Source organism: Venturia canescens, chromosome 6 (genome assembly GCF_019457755.1).
Source record: "Venturia canescens isolate UGA chromosome 6, ASM1945775v1, whole genome shotgun sequence".
NCBI lineage: Eukaryota > Metazoa > Arthropoda > Insecta > Hymenoptera > Ichneumonidae > Venturia > Venturia canescens.
Genome location: NC_057426.1, coordinates 923,506 through 941,897, shown reverse-complemented (window position 1 = coordinate 941,897; position 18,392 = coordinate 923,506). Strand labels below are relative to the sequence as shown.

General features: G+C 42.4%; 1 long non-coding RNA gene across 2 annotated transcripts; it reads right to left on the bottom strand.

The window, feature by feature from the left end:
• Window positions 1-9,479: 9,479 nt before the first annotated feature.
• LOC122412127 (uncharacterized) lies at window positions 9,480-12,826 on the bottom strand. Of its 2 annotated transcripts, XR_006261295.1 has the most exons (4): window positions 12,527-12,826; window positions 11,380-11,500; window positions 11,184-11,269; window positions 9,480-11,087 (listed from the first exon to the last, which is right to left on the bottom strand). It is a non-coding gene; the product is annotated as an uncharacterized lncRNA (long non-coding RNA). The 2 variants fall into 2 exon arrangements; XR_006261294.1 differs by having other exon boundaries at window positions 11,184-11,500.
• Window positions 12,827-18,392: the final 5,566 nt, after the last annotated feature.

Genomic DNA, 18,392 nt, shown 5'->3' with positions numbered 1-18,392 from the left:
TTGGGAAGCTTATTACCAGACGCCATTCAGATTAACCAAACATCAACAAGTCGAGTCAGCAAAATTCGATTAACGATTAATCGTATTCATCAATATCGTTGAAAACCGGTTAAAATTTGGGATATTGATGTTTCAGCAGAGGCATGAACATTATAAATGAACTCTTATAGAGAAACAACTGATTATTTTCAAATTGGGATGAGCATAATACGAAAGCAAGCAGTCCTTAAATTTTCTTCATGAAAATAAGCCATGAATGCCATGAAGAAATGTCGAATGGCGATTTTTGAGAGATTTTATAGCGGAAGAGAGCGAGGTGAGTCAGACACTATTGCAGAAACCCCAAACTGATACGCTACGTCCGTTGATCAAACTCAATGTTCCGATAGGTTCATTATATGCGTATATGGGACATGCAACTGCACGGGCGCACGTCACTATTGGATCTGTATAAACATCTACATTCTATATAGGATGGATGTACTGGGAAATCACAGTATAACGGGGTGGTTGGAAACGGCTGAAAGCGTCCGTTGATATGATATAGCTTGCCTGTTTTCGAATATTATACTGCATCACAACTGCACATTCACGGGTCTCAGTCCTGTAATAATGCATATCAAGCTCGCGTTATCTCTTCCGACACGAGATGTGAGAGCCTCGAACGATACCTCTGATGTGATATTTGATGCTTTAGAAATATCTGATGAACAAATACGTGCAGAGTTTGCAGACTTTTCAAACGCATACTTCTCGCGACGAACAATTATCGAACAGAAACATTGTTGTACTTAGAGTTTAAAAGTGGCATACACAACACAATTGATCCCGAACTCATTGGGAATGGTTTGTGCAAAACACATGTTGTTTCGTACACATTATCACACCTTTAGGATCACTTCGATCATGCCTTTGGCACGTTCATTCATGCCAGTAATATCAAAATGTGATGTTAAATTGAAATGAGTCCACAGTGTCTCTACTATCGGTGAAACAAAATATCTTCCATGCATATTAACACGAGAATACAATGCCGATTGAAGCTTTTCGAACAAACCCTAACCAGACGTGAACGAGTATGCAAAAAATGAACTCGCAAGTTACATGCAGCCAGGTGAGCATCCCCCGAGGGTGTCGCGTTCAAGAGCAGACATTGTCCTAATCCGCCCGATCAGCACTATCAGGTTCGAGTAGTCCTCGATTCAAATTGAGAGCGTTGTACGTGTCCACGTGTATATCGGCTTTTTAGCCAACCCTAACACCCGCTTCCACTCGCCCGCTACACGCCATGTATATCGAGATCTATCCTTCATGAAGCATCACCGATCCTTATCATCACCATTCCACAATGTTAATCGCTCGGGTAACAAAAATGCAAATGAATACTCGCCCTACGTTTAGAATCCCAACTGAAATGTGAGCGGACAAGAAACACGGGGGAACATCTTGAATCGACATAGAAATAGACAGAAATCTTTGATGCTAGTTTTTATTAACAATTGGTGGCTTTGGTGCTCCACATCCGGACGATTGAGCCAGAAAAAAGTTTGTCAATTATCACATTGTTTTCTAGAAACTTACATTTTTATTCTACAAACAATACAAAATGTCTGGTTATTTCTATCATGTTTTACTCACCATTGTAAAACGTTGGTAGGAATTGAAAAATGTAAGGTGCACACGATATTTTCGGATAATCGTGGATAAATATGCTTGAATTTGAAGCAAGTCGTAAGGGCTTCACCTAAAAGTGACTTTGGTTGGCATAAAATGTACTATATAGATACGATACCGGCTAATATCTCGCACGCGATCATTTTCTCTCAAGTGCCCAACAACGAGATTGCTCTTTAGAAGATAATGGAGCTGGATAATATGTTCTAGAAGCGTATGGAAGGTGATATGCACAAAGAGGAAAAGAGAGTCGAGAGTCGAGAGTGAGAGAAGGGGAGAGCAGAGCAAGCACACAAAGATTCGAGAATGTGGTCTCTCTTGCCTTGTTCTTCTCCATCATTAATGAATGGCTTGACGGTTGGCTGGAGCTCGAGTGAGAGCTACCTATATACCGTCTCGGTGACACGTACACTCACAGGGTAATCACGGTTCTTCTCCAGAACTATTTATATATACACTTGGGTATAGGATACGTATAGAGGAGTAGTGGCGGGCATACGCGAGACCCGGAGGTCTATCTCGTCCTCTCCGCGTCGTCGAGGTCTTTTCCTTTTCTCGATTCTTCTTTCTCCCATTCCGCATTCTCTTTGGGCTGTGTGTGTATGTGTCTGATGGATCGTCTTACGGTTTCGCTCAACGCGAACACTCAATTCATAGACTAAAAATATACACATGGCTGAGGTAATACTCTTCCGATTCTTCACGTTGCACACTATAAGGTCCATAGATAATGCAGTTGCATTTCCTGGATGATCGAGCAGATTCCTGATATGTATCCAAGTGCGATGCTGCATCAGAGACTTGACATATCGAAAGCCTGATTCCTGTCGCTTCCTCAAATGTGTTTTTTTACCTACAACAAATCCATGTTGGCATGGGTTGGGGTTGGGGGGGGGGGGGGGGTGATTGATTTTACCATTTCTGCGACAACTAGATTGTTCAGGCTAGCAGCAGTAAGAAATTCAAAGTTGTTTAGTTTCTAATCGATTTTGAGGGTGACTCTGGTTTCAATTATATAACGTGCATGTAAAGATTTAACGACTAGCGAAGAAAAAAGTCATCGTAGATATTACGTATTACTTCTGTTCAACCCTAACTGTTGTGAGTTTGGTCGAGGCTCACTTTCCAGAGTCAGTTGATAATCCGGAGTGTAGCCGCAGCGAGGACGCCGAAGGGGTATCCCGTACACCGACAAAACATGGGCTTCCGTAAATATATGTATATACTTAAGGAAGAGATATATATGAAACCACTGTCAGCAGGAAGGAGAGGCTGACCACAAGGGTAGATCGAACTCTGACCAAGGGTGGAATGGCTGTGGATTGATCCATGCCCATCGCATGGCTCACCGCAACCTCACCCTTCTGCTTCTTGCTCGCTCTTTTATCTGACGCATTCTCTTCTTCCCTCACGCATAAAACGAGGCATATATAGACATGTATCTTTAGCCTGGTATGTATGTATGTATGTATGTATGTATATATCACGTCAGCGAAGCGGTATCTACGAGTGTGTCGCGTTTCTTTTTGCCTCTCTGTCGTTGTTCACCCCCCCACGTCCGGCAGTCAATTCGTTCGTTCATCACTCGTCTTTTTCCTCATCTCCAGGGATATATTCTACTCTTGGCCACTCGTACACGTTTATACACATAACAGCATGTATGTATGTATAATAATATGGTAGAGGGAAGGATATCGGGGCGAGCTGTGCGGTCCATCCACTTCATTACAAGCTCACAATACGAAAGACGGGATTGCTGTAGTTTTATTACGTGCATTGCGCGTCTCTGTTGAACCTGTTGGAAAGGCGATCAGCACATCGGGGCTTAGAACTAGGCTAGAACGAGAGAAAGAGATACAGATGAGAAGCGGGGATGTTTCTTGTCGTCCCTCCACTACTCCCATCTCCCTTTCTCTGGCGTACTCTTAAGTGAAATCCTGGCATCAATCTCGCTAACGACCCTGGATTAACGCTAATTTGTCGCCACCACGATATTGCCGAATTACTGGAATATCTCGTGGCTTCCTCGCTGGTATATTAGTACAGTATCGTACTGTGCGTAATAGTAAACCCAGTTCTCCCCTGACAACAGCCACGGAGTACAACCTCTGAGAGAAGATTGGAGGCGCGATCCCCTTGGGGTGCTCCTGCCCCCTCAACCCACTCAGGAAATTCACCGGACGTTCCTAATATTGTCACCGTCTCTCGGTATTCCCTTGTGATATTAGGATTTCCCAATTATTTGCACCGAAGCGAGATATTGTTGAAAAAACATTGTTGAAAAAGTGCCTGTAAAAGTGCAAAAAACCAGGCGAGGGCGCTCTCGGACGAAGTGATCGATTTAAGCATCAGTCCCTCGTGAAGACATTTTAAATTGAGTTGCATTTGTCATGACACTTCATTCGACAAAGCACTGGAAAAAGGTAAAGTTCCACCTTTTTTGACATGTGCTTTTTGCTCCTCCTTTTAACGACGGAACGAAAATCTCGTAGGAAGAAGGCTCTCTCCCTCGCACAGACAACCAGAATATCTCATTTTGGTGTCCCGCTACCGGGAACCGATATAACGCAGTGCGTGACTCGCATGGATCGAGTAAACCAGTCTGTACTGCACGCAGCTCTCAAGCTCCCACGTCTTTCTCAGTGAGATACCGAGAAATGTACCATAAAGTCGTCATAAGGCAGTGGACTTTGACCCGGCACCAAGTTCTTTCTTCTTTTCCTCCTGTATCTGTATACATATAACGCCTCCTAAGATGACGCTGGATGCTTGACGTGCCAGAACATTTAAAAAGATCACAGAGCTTCGTCGGAATCAAGAGAGAAAGAGCGTTAAGGAAAAAGCCATGATGGCGGATGGGTGCAAGCCACATCGGAGATATTGCTTTACCTCCTTAAACTTTCATCGCAAGAATTATTCCTTGCGCCGGTGCAACGGCAACGAAACTAATAAGCTGTGAAAAAAATTGCCAACTAAAAAATGAACACAGCTCTGGCCAGTATTTGAAAATTATTTTCGAACCCGCATTTTTCAATAACATGGAAACATTTTATGAATTGTTGTTTGTTCGACACGCGAAAGATCACAAATTCTAGATGCTATCAATAATCTTCATGAACTAGGCACACCCGCGAGTCTTCAAATAGGTGACAAAAAAATGCACATCAAATATCATGGTCAATAAGCATATCCATAGACTTTGTATATCCGTGTTTGGAAAACAAAGGAAGGCCGAATGAGTATATATACCGGGTGGAGAATAAGAGCATAAAATCGTCGTTCGATCTGGGCGACGAGACATGAAAATTTATTCTGTTCGATAATCCGGCTGCGGGGTAAGCGATAGCAGCCACAATAGCTCCGTCCTTTTTCCTCGCTTTTGCCCCCTCGTTCCCTTGTTGGTCTACGGTGTGCATGGATTGGTTGAATTTCAGGGTATTCGTGTGTTGAAAAGTGGTAGTAGTCAGGAGGAGAGAAACCTGGAGTGGATCCGAGGGAGAGACGTCACGTTGTACGCGATCGAGCCAAAGATATTCGAGGGCGAATATGCTAAGTACCTTTTTCCGGGAGTATCTTTCCTTCTTCTTCCCCCCCCCCCCCCCCTCCTCCCTCTTCTTCTCCCGCACCTCTCCTCTTTGTTCCACCATCCTTGTTCCCACTTTCTATTCTAGAATATTGTCCTTCAGAAAATGGTACACTGAGAGAAAGAGCTTGGCAAAAGAGCAGGGACCTGGCCAACGGCGAGACACCGGGCGTAAAGGGATGTGAAGCGAAAATGCGATGACATCGTCGAAGAAGACACTCGAGCGAAGTATAAGAGAGCATCAAGCCAGAAGTATCACCAGAGATTGCTCTACACTTGGAATCGGTTTACGAGGCTCGTTAAAATATTATCTGTGCAGAAGCTGTTTCTCTCTCTCTCCCTCTCTCTCTCTCTCTCTCTCCTTGTTCTTCTTGCTCCTGCTGCTCTCCGCTCTCGCGCTTCTTCGCGTAACTTCTTGGTGACACGCGGCGCAAACATTTTCGCCAAGAAGTCACGAGACGCGCCACCAAGAACTCTATGCAAAATAATCGCTTCTTAATTGTGGAGTAATTGGAAATTCGGGCCTTGACTTGGCTCCGAAACGCGTTTTCTCCGTGTTCCCTATTCGTGTGGCCTACGAACACCATACGACAACGGCATCGGAGATCTGTAGCCCGCGTTACTCCACCGTCTGTCGCTCACATTATATCCACCCTCGAACGCGAGCCAACAATTTAACCTCCTCGCGAACCAACCACCGTTTAGTCGCTAAAAAATTGTCCCATCAAACTTTGATCAGGCTCGAGCGCTCGAGAAAAGCTTGAGGATTAAAAAACGAGGAATTGCTATTCCTATGCTCATTGTCAGTAGAAAATTACATCTGTGGGCATAAAGACTATAGCTGAGCCTTTGGTCGAGCTCTCAAAATATGTGCATGTTCTTGAAATTGTACGTACTCGAAGCTTTGTACGTTGAAGAATTGTATATGGATTCACTTATCGGTGCAAAGCAGCTCAGCTTTCCATGTATTTTCTCTTTCAATTTCATATGGAAATATCTTGAGTTTGTAAATTTTATTCAAAATATGCCATTCAGGTTTGCACAGCTTCGTTTTCAACACCACCGACCTAAGCAACGATGCAGTGGATTTCAGTGCAGCGCAGTAGTTACGGATAACACGTGAGGCACAATCTTTGATGCAGGCCGGTACACTCGCTCGCACCTCGTCCCTCTGTTTTACGGTACAATACAGGAGTTTCGGTCGTTCTAGAAGAGAGGAAGGAGCACAGGAAAGGGGCAACAAACGGGCCCCGACTCACCGAGCAGTCTCTCTTGTGCATCGCTATCTCAAGACGCTTTAATGCGTTTAACCCGGCCGAGAAGATAATGGACAATTTATGGCACCCTATTTTGGGTTGTCTGGTCGCCGCGCTCGAATACTTATATACATCTATTCCGCAAAGAACCATACACCGTTGTGGCTTCTTCGATACTTGCTCTCGACAGTCTCGACTTTTGCACGAAAATGCGCAAATTTAACAAATTCCATTGCGCATTCTTCAACCGAAAAAAACTTGTTGCCAAAATATTGAAGTTGTTCGAATTTGCATTGAATTATTTCAAGTCCCGAGAACTGCGTTTACACTGACAACAGTTGTAACGGAAGTTTGTAATTTTCTCAAATGTCACCATCATTCACACAATTTTCGCAGAATATTTAATAGACTTGGTTGAGCGACATGTGCCTCCAACTATAACACGATTTGTTTCATCCCTGGGAGTTTCTCGCAATGTATTTTCTTCGCGATCCTAGTACCGTGTCCTCTCATACGTATGAAAGGTCAGTCGTGTCAATGGGCAAATTAATAGGCAATATCGTAGACAGTGCAGCGAGTCTATGCTCATGTTGAGACTGATCTTCGATGTATAACCGTTGAGCTCGTTCACCAGTAACAACGAACTATCCGCCGGATATAACGAACCAATCCGATGAATCGTGGGTATGTGTGTGTGTGCGTGTGTGTATGAAATGGCGTACGATGAAAACCAGTCGGTGCCAGGGAGAGGCTCATTGGCAGGCTGCTCAGGTATAAGCTTGCTACTACAAAAGTTGATGAGGCGCCGATGAGACAGTGCCACACGCGCGACCTCTGACCCCATCGTAAAAATACTCAAGTTTTAACGCGCGTTCCTTTCGACGCTCTTCGGTTGCAGCTGCATCGAAAATGCAAATTTTCGATATTCGATCGAACATTTTGTCATCTCGGTCGTTCAAGATCAGACCAAACATCTGTCGGATACGAGATTATATCAAATCATTGACCGAACGCGACCTCGCTGAAAAACATCACTTTCGACGAAATGGTTCTGTTATTGGCTTTGGTATTATTGAAGTCACTAAAAAAAAGTTATTGCACCGGTTCGCAGTCTGATTTCGAGGAAAGGTGTTTCACCACTGTCGAATTTCCAAACACTCTTGTAGAGAAGTAAAGTAACCTGTTCATCTAGATGTTCATCTAGATGGTGGTATAATAAAATTTTTTTGTCTCAAAAATATTTCATACAGTTTGTCTGTGGGACTCGACGTTCGATAAATTTATTGTAAGAAAGATATTCAATTCAATTCCAAAGCCTGTTTTCCATTGCCGTAATAAAAGCTAATGAATTTAAATTATCTCGATTTCAGCGTCTTCATTATTCATGAGTCGTCAGACAAATCGATTTAAATTTATCAGTTTATAAATGAGAAGGAAAAAGATGTGATTTTCAATTTTTTTTTTTTCGAATAAACGAATTTTGTTGTTCGATAGGAGAATTCCGTTGATCAGTGATTTGTGTCTCATCATACGAGAATATAATTCGCTTACAACGTAGAAATGATTCGACTCGTTATCACATGACGTAGTTTCATCGTAAACAAATATAATTTGCATGACTTTTACAATAATGGAACGAATGACACAATGGAGTACTGCGATTGTTAACTTGTGTCAGTCGAGTTGTGCGTTATATGTTATCATCTTTGAGATATTATTGACAATAGAAAAGCGCGCACGTGACTCCCAGCGTGATTAAAATGTTAATCAGCGTGTCGTATTCGACTCGATTTTGGGCTCTGTACGTGTGTGCATGTATTGGAACTTTTTTGTGTGCTCATCCGATACCCTTTCAATAACTCGCGATACAGTACTGTTGGTGAATGCAGAGAGGAAAAGGGGCAGTAATAGAGAGGGAGGGAGAGAGAGAGAGAGCGAGGGTAAATTAAAACTGCGGGGGTGCAATAAAGAGAAACGCGAGCAAAAGCATAGATGCGCAGATATATAGGACTTGGTTCGCAGTTGATTCCCCATGCGCCCATACGCTTCTCCGGTTACCTCGCGGTGGATTAATTATGGGGTAGATCAAAAGAGCATGCGACCACAAAGCGGGTGTGCTTTATATAACGGGTGGATCAAATTGAATATAGAGAAAAACCCTTCCTCGTTGTGAGTATGTACCGAGGTTTGTTGATAACATGGCGGAGGAAAAATTCTTTTATTAATAGAACGGTCCCGATAGGAAGGCACTTTTTTGCCCCCTTGTTTTCTCACAAGCTTATAACGAACTTTTATTTGTGTGAGCCCTTTTTATAGTCCCAGTTCGAGATTTGCAACAGTGAATAACAATGACAAGTGAAATTTTTTGCCAAAGAAAACGGTGCTTTCCGGCTTCCAAAGTTGTTACACGTTTCAGCGCTGGTGTAAAAGAGTCAATTCAGTACATCTCTCAGCTGGTGCCGTCCTTTTCATTGTTTTCTCGACATTACCTCGTTCTGCACGCTTAGTCTCAATTAATATATTTCGCAAGGTTTAATAACCTCCGCTATCGCATAGGAGAGGCGATCAACAGTTTTTATGTAATAAAATTCCCAATATGGACGCAACAGCGCACCGGGATCCAGTTTAATGCGATAAAAATGTTTTGATAGAGTTCGTTTTTCTCAACGATTCTGCGAAGCTCAGACATAGTTTTGTCATTCCTTAGTGACTGTAGTTGAAAAAAAAATCAGTTGCTGTCTGTCGCTTGGCAGAGTCGATACGAAAATGCTACACGAGTGTGTTGTATCGCTTTTAATCGCACGTATTACAAGTCTTGAGACACGATCGAAGTGTCCTTGACTTTTGGGTTATCATACGTTGGAGTCATCGAGAGCATCCGTCGTTGACTCTTTCCTCAGTGGAACGAAAAATTATAACACTTGGAGAGTAATTATCGGAAGATTTTTCACTACTCACATTCCGTCTGCACATCCGCATGCACAGTTTGTATTGCGGTATCCACATTTACGTGTATATATTCAGAAATAAAACCGAATGATTTCCAACGATCGCACTGCGAACTTTAGTAATTACGCCAAATTATTTTATCTTTTTCCACGACAATAACTTCAATGTAACAAACAAACAAATACCATGATACATTCGCCGATGCTGGAATTACCTTTGAGAGCTCTACTAATTGCGTGAGGTCCATGCAGAGAAAGAGAGAGAGAGAGAGAAAGACAACTGATGAGCAGATTCATCTTTTTCTCACGGATGCTTGTCATTTCGAGAAAAAATGTTGATTATACATTTTTCTCCGATGAAAAGAGAACAACGCGTAACTTGCATCTTCCTCATATATTCTGTTGAGCCGAAAGAATACGTGCAATCAGATTTCTACTGACTGAACTTCTGCCAAAAATAGATGAGCACGGATACAAAATGAAATGAGTATCCGTGCAATAATTTGAAGTAAAATTTATTCTAATACACGCGTAAAAGGATTTGGATTATTCTTCAATATACAAATTTAAAGAATCGAGATGGAAAAAGGTGATTATAACAAAGAGAGACTATATCGATATCTGTCTTACATAATACCGCGGTTTTATCCATTTGTTCTATGCAGTATTGTGCTTCATATATACATGCGGTGTATGCATATATGTGAATGCAGTGCTCAGAGAGACGAACAACTCTCCGGACCGTTAAAACGCGCGGACTAATGCTCAGGGAAAAAAGGTTGTATAGAGAGAAGCGCGAGACGCGCAGCAGAAGCTGCATATAGCCGGAGTTAAAAGTTTGTGAACCACCCGGACGATCTCTGTGGTAGGTATATATACGCGTAGCCTGGCAACTCTCGCAACTCGTATTTTCTCTGTTGGAGAGATTATGTGTGGTCGAATAAAATATACTTTATACGCGAGTACCATTCAGAGTACGGGATTCGCCATGGATATATATGCGTGTTTCTTTCATTCGCTTTTTTGTTATAACGGCAAATTCGCAACTGAAAAAGTGAGAGACGCCACTTTTTGCACTCAAAAAGCTTCTCTGCTTTAGCGTTGCTACTTTGTAAATATGACTGGATGCACAGCTCTATATTCCTCGTCTTGACTCTATATGTACATCTGGAAAACGAGAAGTCGCGGCTAGGGCGTCTTCCTCGAGTATATACTCGATTCGCCTGGAGCCATATTTACAAATTCATACCGCAGATGCGCATAATACCGTCGCTGATTCATGACATTTGATTAGAGCATTGTCGAGGCGTTTCACCCCCTGCCCTGCGACGAGTCAGACGAGTGCACGGTCTTACTCCCCTGCTCACTCATCTCTTCCTAACTACTGTACGCGTTCGCCTCCACAAGAGTAAAGAGCACCCGGGTCGACGAATTAACCAGCACCCCCGTCCCGGCTCGGGGTACCGAGATATTCGGAGATCCTTCAACATGTAAAATCACAGGATTTTGGACCGACCGTTCTCGTAGTGTCCGGCAGTTCTGACACCCTTTTATTACCAGACGATTCACTTCTGTCCGCCACTCTCGCTTAAGGAGTCGGGACCATCACCGATATGACAACTATTTCTGAGAAGAAAGCAACTTTCTGTATATGATGTGATACTTTATTTTAGTCTTAAAAGTCTCTATACTTGAGACGAGTAATTCATTAACGATACATACGACCGAACTCGATCCGAGATCTCCTTGGTGAACAGCGGTGTACTTAATGATGAGTGATTTCCAATCACCTTAGCCCCATCGTCAAACTGGAATTGGTTATCGCCAAGAGTATTCACTTCGGATATGTTTCGCCTCGTGAAACCTTATTCCGGAAGTTCCAGGCACATATAGCACGTTCAAGTTTAAACTTTGTTACCTGATTAGAATTTCCTCATTCCTTGTCATGCATGATCGAAGATGCTTGTATAACTTTCTTCAGCACGACCCTGATCTTCGTAAATGGGGATTCCATTTGTGTACGCGAAGGCACGGGAAACCTGAAAGATGATTGTTAATAATTCAATGAATTTTAAAATTTCCTCAAGTTTCACTAGTTAATTACTGAACTCTAATACGGCTTGAGCGGCAAAGTCGGTAAAGGTAAAGCAAATTTCTACAAGCACTGCTGTAACATCAAAGTGTCTGAAAATTTTCATAATTTTCTTAGTAAACTCATCTTTGTGTAGTTTATCAAAAAAAAAAATATTCGTTTTATTATCTTTGATTTTGATTTAAAATTATGAAGGCAGTAATGGAGCAACCTTCGATCGATCGGAGCTTATCATTCTCATTTTTTTGATGAATAGGTACATTTGCTGCATTGTGACAAAAAGAATAAATTTGCGTCCGGCGGATCTGCTCAGCATTGTATTAAAGCATAAATCCGGATTAGGTGCAAAATTTTAATGAATTAAATTCCATTTCCAATTATTTTTCTTTTCACGTTATCAACGGAAAAGTTGGAAGGACTGATTATTCACTATTAGCTGCAAATAAATATTTTAATATCACCCTGTACTCGAAGAGCAATAAAAATGGGCTGTTAATGGGACAGTTCATGGTATTAACGATAGTAATTTCTGCTCTGATATACTGCGAACTTATAACTATAAAAGTTCTACTAATAATGCACAATAACGTGGCAAAACGCGGACACTACCATTAGAAATTCTCATTGCAAATGCAGTACATTATGATGTTAGAACGGAACGCACCGTACAAATCCATCGCGGCGCACATAAAAGTAGTAAAAGGATTATAATGTTAATTATAAATCGAATTTTTAATTGAAACTTATAGTAAAAACTAATGTATATGGAAGTTGAATCGAAGCACATATGAAAAAAAAAATTTCAAGCTTATTCACAAATGTTAGAAATTCGGAGACTTGTGACTGTTGAAAACAATCATTTTTTCATCAAAACATTTAATTTCTATCAGCACCTTTTACGATTGTTTGAGGATAAAACTGTTGCGAGGTACAATAAGTCTAAAGTCTCATAATAAATTTGCATAATACTCACGAACAGTCGATGCACCCAGGGTTATTTGATCTCTGGTGGTCGTGGTTCGCTAAATCTTGGAGTTCGGCCAGTACACAGTTTGAATCCGATTCGGAGAAGGGAGGGGAAGTAAAAGACCCGGGAACCTGTGCAGAATATCTCGCGTTGTTGTCCCAGCCAACTCCTCCGACCTATCGACTTGCCACGAACTCTGACATTAACATCTAGCCATAGAAGATCCATTTGTAGGACGATTGAATCACCTCGATGCCTCTCTGTTGTTGGGGACGTTTTACTCGTTATATAAGTTGCAAAGTGTCATTTGTATCACTGACTTTGAGTTATAATTTCAGACAAGAAAAATTATTGGATTCAGGTTCAAATATAGAACATTTTTGTTTTTTTTCTCATCGACTTTTTTCTTGGTGACGAAAAAATTGTTTGGAATTTATTTGAGAAAACATGTGAAAAGATGTTTTTTTTTCAGGTTAACGTAAAATTATCACTTCATCTTGAGGTCTTTATACGACAGTGTACTTCTTGAGACGACAGTAATCGAGATTAGACGCTTCAGAAGACATTTCATACATATCATATGGGTTACTTTGGTATCGTCGCGCGTAAGCATTGTACCGCTACTAGTATATATGCTGCAGTGTCGGTGCGAATGATCTACTGATCGTGCATCGGTGTGCATTGGCTGATGAATTGCTTGCACCGAGGGAATCGTTAGGGCCAGCTAGATGGATATCCCGTAGTCACGCGGTCCTTTGGGTTCCTCGGCTCATCTCGAATGGACCCCGATTGTAGCTGCCCTCAACTGCGATAACATCTAATTATAAGCACATCTATCTTTCTCACTCTCCCCCACTCTCTCTCTCTCTCTCTCTTTCTCTCTTATTTGCACACTGATCGTATGTGTAATTATGTAACAATTATTATTTTTATTTATGCAGCATTGAATTAATCGAGCAGCGATCACAAACGAAGGAAAGTGTGGTACCAGGTTTATCTATTGGGCACACGATTTTTGCACGTTTTTTTCTGCCACTAATGTTGTCTTCTAAGTATACAGCTCTGTAGTTGTAAAAGAAATATCTTACGCTTGAAACGGTGTGTCGTATAGCAACTGGCTCATTAGCTGATGCGAGCATGTGTGAGCCAAGCGATACTTCAACGACTCGGTTGGAGCAGCTTTGCTTGGCGGCGGCGCCTGGAACATTAGAGACATTTCTTTGCAATTTTCCGAAGCAACACAATGCGAAGCGTCAAACGCGAGCGTCTTTTTCCAAGATTTACCACGCCTCCTCGTACACATTGGACATCGTCCTGGAAGATGTTTCGCTTCCGCCCATCGCATCGCCTAACAAAAAGCGGCAGATGAAAATCTTCTGTTCACACCTCACGCGGTGGTCCTAAGCATTATCTCACAGATGACAGCTACTAACAAGTTTCGAGCCTCCTCCTACCTCCGTACCTTTTGCCTCCTGCACGCCTTCGTATCCAATTGACACACATGGCCTGCTGCCTGACCGCATGCATTTCAAAGACAAATGTATTTCTATTGAAACAACTGTATATACTCATCCCGATCAACATTGATTTTTATCAGTTCATTTAAATCAAAATTATGGATTCGAAACACCACTAAATCCAAACGATGACAAAAATGATGAATCAAAATTTCTGCTGAGTCCAAACTTTCTTATTTTCATGCACAATATTGGTTTTTATGTATATATCATTTTCAGGAAAATGTTTTGAATATTGATATTTTGGGAGCGAGTTTTGACCGCTGCTTCGGATGCGAACTATTTCCGTTAAAAAAACACTTTTGTTTTTGGAGCTCAAAAAAACTCCATTGAAAAAATTCATGGGTCGAGAGAACTCCAAAAAGTATTGAGAATCGAGAGTGGCTTTAACCGGGCGAGGACGGTCATCCATGCTTTCGGAGATCCGTGTAATCGGACTAAATTGGATAATGCATATTTAGAAGGATGGAAAGGAAGGAACGCGTGAGCCTTGCAAATGAATGATTTTATATACATCTATATATATTTATATATAAAGGGCTGAAGACTCAGTGTATTATTGGAGCTCGAAGAGATGGGCTAAGGATCCACGGAGAACTGCACGCTCCGAAGGACCTCTTTGACCCGCAGGCCTTGTCGGAACGATCGAGAGCCTCCAGGAGACGATGTATATTATACTCTTGTGTATATTGTATATATACATAGATATAGACCGCATTTAACCCTCGGGTGTGCCGATGCACCCTGCAGCGTTTTCTAAACTCTCTCGCCACGGAAAGCTGTCGGGAATACATACGTTTTTTTGTCTTCTTTTCTTTAATATGACTATCGGTGCACCGAGGAAAATTGATCTCGAGGCTGCATGTGAGCGTCGGGGAGAACTAGTATGAGAAAAAAAACGGAAGAGGGAAAGAGCAGATAATCAGCTATCGATTAATAGGTGTGTTTGTGAGAGCCTGCCCAAGTGGGTGAGTGTTCGTGTGTATCTGCGTTTGTGCCTCGCCCGATCCCATGGCAAATGTGCATTCGATCCCTCGAGCAATCGTTGCTTGACCAATTGGGAATCGTATCTCGATTTCCGGTTACCACACACACACGCTTCTTTCTGCCTTCCATGCACTCGCTCACATCTCGTGCAGTTCCACTCTCGATAATTCAGCTCGTGTAGCTATTGGCACGTACGACTATTTACAACACGTGTTTCTAAACAACCTTACAAAATGATCGTTTTTTTTGCTTTCTAACAAGATTTTTATCGCGATTACGAGATATTGGATATGCGAGGGTCAGGCATCGCGAGGATCGAAGAAATATACTGTAACGATTGAACAGGAAATGCGGATTTTTGGTTATGGAACATTTTTTTGGCATAGCACTCATGGCAAACGAATAACCTTCACCAAGTTTGAGGGATCCGATGAATGATTTCACACCCATTAATCGACATTTCCAGTTTCGCGAACTATGTAGATTATTCAAAAGTGAATATATATACGTGCAGCTCGGCTAATCGCTCCGAACCCTCGCTTCTTCCCTTTGATCGCCGATAATAATTAATGTGTCTCGCGCGAAAAGCGGGGTCTTTTGGTTTCCCGGAGCCGATGCCGTAACATCCGGGAGAGTATGTGTCTTCTGGCACACTAACGTATTCATAACGCACACGCATATCGGCCGGGCTACGTGTACCCGGTGAATCGTATTTTCTCACAGTGCCCCATGCGACGGTAACTCTCGCAGCACCGCGCGACGGTCAAGACTCGCTCTAGGGCCAATCTGGTAGTCCGGACATCTGCAGGCCACGTAGATAGAAGGCAAGCGCACCTCGGGGAACAGCTGTGTACGCGCCCGGGCCTCGTAAGCGATGTTCTAAGCCTGAGGACCCACGAGAGAGTGAGAGGGTCTTGCTAGCGAGGTGGGCACGTACACCGAGCACTTTTCCTCGTCCAAGCGTTGTGTTACGCACTGCTCACTTCTTAAAACCCCCCACGACCCACCGCCCTTATTTCCATTCGGTTTATACGCGCATAGACGTTCGTTCGTCGGTTTGAGGAAGGACCCCTGTATAAGAAATCCAACCATCGATGCGATCTGATAGATTTTTCGAGCTCACCTATCCACACTCGCTCCTGCTCACGTCCCCGATCCCCTCGCGCAACGAATACATTACGCGGAATCTCCTCCGAGTGGCAAAGTATCGATATTTTAGTGCCAGAAACACGCAGCATCTATGTATTACGATATACTTGGCTCCATTATATTTATGTATATGACACCATATATACCCATGAATCTATGTATTTGTATACCTACATTCGTGGAGAATAAAGCCTCGGGATTAAAATGAAAATTCCCGTGTGAACGTCCGTGATTTTATGCAGTTCCGATACTATTTTCCTTTCAGTGATTTGTACACTCTGGACCAATAAGGATCGATCCACGACACCGGTCATAGGGGAAGCCTTGTCCAAGTACTTTTCGGTTAATCTACATGGAACAGATAATGCTGGAGACTATTCCGTCAATTACTCGACTTGCTTCTCCTTCGCCTATCCGCACGAGGGTTACAAAGGATTAAGGATACATTAAGGTGCTTTATAGTTCCTGAGGGAGTGAATCGGATTTCATGCAATATTTTCTCGTTGGCTGCTTGAATTTCCATTAATTGTTCGAGGAAAAATAGGAAAGCACGAAAGTACTACGGGGCATCTTGAATTGATAAATCTCTGTCATAAGACTCATCATGTGTACGCGTGTGAATTCAAACGAACTCATGTGAAGCGAATAAGAACAGAGTCGCCTGGGCTTTGAGTCAGAGATATATCTAGCTGTAGCTAATATATCTGCAACCGTTATTCCATCATACGTATGTGCCCAGTCTCGCGGTTGTCACGGCGAAAATACCAGAAAGCAAGGAGAAGAAGAAGAAGAAAAACTAGTTCCGCGATGTCGCATCATGGGACGTCCCGCCACGGAAACGTCGCCTCGTGGGATAGAATTTTGGAACGGCCAAACTTGATTGTCGAATTTTGATTATCAAACGAGAAAGTTAGTCGAAGAGGGAGGGAGGACGAACGAGCTCGGAGGAGAATGTTGCTTCTGGATAAATCGAGAGACAATAAGAAGCAAGAACACGAGGCGCCAGGGCGGCGTTCGCAAAACGAGTTGCACAACTCGTTTCGCTGTTCGGGCCAGCAATACGGAACTGAAATTTCATTATACCAATACAAACGTATATATCGTACTGTACTTATAGCAAACGTTAAGGTGTCGTACCGAAGCTATTTTCCAGTCGTACTCACCCCGGGGTTCACCGTTGGGGTCACGAGGTCGCAAACGGTTACTTCCTTTCAATAAACGTATTTGGGCCTCTTCGATCCACGAATTTCACTGGCCAAATTCTGCAGGTGCTCGAAATATACTTGACTTGGGTTTCCATGGCGAAGTTTGTAGCCAGAAAACGAACAAATCATTCTGCATTCAGTGACGTTGTACTTTACTTATTTGCTATGAATGCGCACGCATATGCTGAGAATATTCAAGAGCATTCCACGCGCAGTCATTATTCCTATCGTAGCAGGAGAATGAATCGGGTGCGTGATCGAATTAATAATAAGAAGACAGTCACATGAACAACCAATACAATTTTCCGTGTGAGAGGAAAAAACAGAACATCGCCAGTATCGAGGCTACAGATTTTTCCTTCTTAAAAGTTCCATCTCCAACTTGAAATTCATTCGCGCTATTATCGCTGCTCTGAGTGAATAAACAACTTGGTACGAATTAAGAGACGCGGCAGTGATAGTGACGAGTGTACGTTGATAACGGAAAGCGGAATCGAATAGCACGAGAATATATATATTTACGACGCAATGAAATCGAATAAAAATTCACTGTTGATATGTCCGCAGGTTTGCGAATCGATCAACGAACTGTTACTTTCATTCGTTCACGCGTCAACGATCCGCTTCGTCTGCGATACTTGCGAATTTCCACAAAATTTGTTTTTTTATGAATCCAACAAACAAAAACCAACTTCTTATTATCTTTGATCAATTTTTTTCTCCCCATTCAACGATAGTACTTGCGGAGGAGACTCCATCGCATTTATCTAGCACGAAAAGGTTCCATATTTACTCCAAAGTCTGATTATTCCCAGGGATAAAATTGTGTAAGATTAAGACGAACGAAATCGAGTGTGATAAACCACAGACTCAGGAAAAACATGTATGCGTTACGTGAATATATATATATAACTAGATAATCAACATATTTGTATACATGGATACGATAATGATGCTGGTCATAAATACGAGAGATTGCGCAAGCTTCGCGTATACTTGGCATTCGCGGGTTTT